This window comes from Stenella coeruleoalba, assembly GCF_951394435.1.
Source record: "Stenella coeruleoalba genome assembly, chromosome: 18".
Classification (NCBI taxonomy): domain Eukaryota; kingdom Metazoa; phylum Chordata; class Mammalia; order Artiodactyla; family Delphinidae; genus Stenella; species Stenella coeruleoalba.
In genome coordinates this window covers 31641210-31644020 of record NC_137164.1, presented here as the reverse complement: position 1 = coordinate 31644020, position 2811 = coordinate 31641210, and positions in this window count along the sequence as shown.

Genomic DNA, 2811 nt, shown 5'->3' with positions numbered 1-2811 from the left:
GGGAAAAAAGCATTCAAAGGAAAATATCTAGCAATGTCAATTGCTGCCAAAATGTCAAGCTTTTATTGCAACAAATAACATTGACAGAAAGAGTTCCAATTGTCTGGTGAGGTTCAAATCATATTGAAGAGTAAACAGGAGGTGAGAAAGTATAGATCATGAATATTAGACAACTCTTTCAAGAACTTTTGATGGGAAAAACCGAGAAATAGGGCAACAACTGGAGAGAATATGAAGAAGGATGGATTTAACTTTGAGATATAGTTTTGTTTGCATCTGGGCAGGAGAGAGACTCATATGTGATTCAATGCTGATGCAGAAGGTCCAAAAGAGTATGATCCAGGAGTGAGAGGAAAATATATAGATTGTAATTCCTGAGAAATCAGGTGGTAGTGTACAGAAGGGTAGAGAATGTTTGAAATGACTTCTTTGAAAAAAAAGAAAAGAGATGACTAAGAAATAAGTCTACTGGGAAATTCTGAAGGTATTATGAAGGCCTTGAATTTATGGTAGCATTCATTCATTAATTCACTCATAATTCACTGAACACCTATACCAGCCCAAGGACAGCATACCAAGTCATATGCCTTTTTATTTTTTAATGGTAATCTAGGACTGGCATTTTGTACAGTGAGTGCAATGGAAGTACAGTGGGGTAAAAGAATTGAGGGTGTTGGCAGGAGAATGTCTAAAGTGAAAGACTACAATTTTTTAAGATAGGTAGAGAGGGAAGTGGGTTTAGAAGTGAGTTAACAAAGAAGAAATTAAAGGAGGGAAGTCACTAGAGATCTTGTTAATGTCAAATAATAATAAAAAGGACTATGATTTATTACATGCTTCCTCAGTAGCATCATGCTAAATGTTATGGGTTATGTTATCTTCTCAACAACAATGATTATTTACAAAAGAAAAAACAAAGGCTTAGAGAGGTTAAGAAACTTGCTCATGTCCATACATCTTAAACATAGTAAAACTGCTGTTAAGCCCAGAGTGTCTGCTCCAGAGCTCTTGCTGTAACCATTGGGATGCTTTGCAGCTACAGGTATTATGTAAGTAGCTGAGTGAAAGAATTGGAAAGTTAGGAGTTGTGGTTATTAGATTGGGATGTTTAAATTTAGGAAATCAGACATGAGCATTTCAAGTGATGACAAAGGAAGAGGTCCTATCTATGGGATGTGGGTAACAGAATTAGAATGTTGGGGAAGGTCATTGAAATTATAGAAATAAAGAAATGTTTGAGGACAGTTTTGGATATATTGTTCACCTGTATGGTCAATTTTCTGTTAATGCTGGTAGAACCTGGAATGGAGAGGAAGACTGTGAATTAGGTTATAAAGTTTTTAGTAAGTGAGGGACAATGAAAAGGAAGTTGGTGGAGGACAGTGATGCTGTGAGGATACACATTATACAAGATGGTGGATGAGGAATGGTTTGGAAATGGTAGTGGAGACCATATTCAAGTGTTGAGATCTGTGAAGTTTGAGGAAATTAACAGACTCTGCTGGAGAGAACAGGAGAAGAAGGACTATTCCCAGAGTAGAGCTAGGGTTTGATTTAAGGCAGTGGGCCTTGGCTTTCTAAATTTGTATTTATTCCTTTGAAAGTCATTTGAGAATTTGATGAAAGCCACAGACTTGTTCCTAGGAAACTGCATATAAACACACATATACATAAGAACTGCATACAAGGTATTCTGTTGAATGGAAAATTGATTTCTTTTCAGAGACAGAATGTAAAATCAATCTCTACAAATAATTGCATCTTTTGGTTTTGCTTTTTCATGCCAACAACAAATGGTGAATTTCCTAAAAAATTAACATAATTGCAAATTATGCAGATTTTAAAAGTAAATTTTAATGTGTTTTAAAGCTTAATGAGAAAGCTCAGTTTTATTCACAAAAAAGAAAGAGAAAGAAAGGAAGAAAAGAGAGGATGGGAGGAAGGAAGCAAGCTGTAGATATCTGCAAATGTAAAAAAAAAAGAAAGGAAGGCAGGAAGGAAAAAAGAAAGAAAAGAAAGAAAGAAAGAAAGAAAGAAAGAAAGAAAGAAAGAAAGAAAGAAAGAAAGAAAGAAAGAAAGAAAGAAAGGAAGGAAGGAAGGAAGGAAGGAAGGAAGGAAGGAAGGGAAACTAAGTTCTTTACGGTTTACTTCTACTTAGGTGACCTTAAAATCAAAGCATGAATTATTATAATTTTCCTGCTGACACTGAGAGTGTCTGTGTCATAGTCCTTGAAGGTAGTTTCTCTTGTTTGAAGACAAGGGAAATGATATTACATTCATTCATCATTCAATGATGTTACATTCACTCATCATTCAAATGATGTTACATTGAATTCAACTACTCAACTTGGAGAACTGGGTGATCTCTGGAATTCCCCACACAAGCCCACTGTTATCTGAGGGTGAACTAGGAGAGGGTTGGTTCCACTTCCTGCCTCAGCCTTTGAAGTCAGAGTGTTCCATATTTCTTGGCATTAAAATAAAGATAAATGTTTTAGTAATCCTTGGCCTTTCCCACATCAAAGGCACACTACATCTTTCTTCCTTCCTTCCTTCCTTCTTCCTTCCTTCCTTTCTTTCTTCTTTCTTTCTTTCTTCCTTCCTTCCTTCCTTCCTTCCTTCCTTCCTTTCTTTTTCTTTCTTTCTTTCTTTCTTTCTTTCTTTCTTTCTTTCTTTCTTTCTTTCTTTTCTTTCTTTCTTTCATTTCCAGGTATCTGCAGCTTTCTGCTTGCAGAGACATTAAAGCTTTGTCACTCTTAATTTTAAACTGTGGAAACACTTCATTAACATTACATTTATATAGTCCTCTAC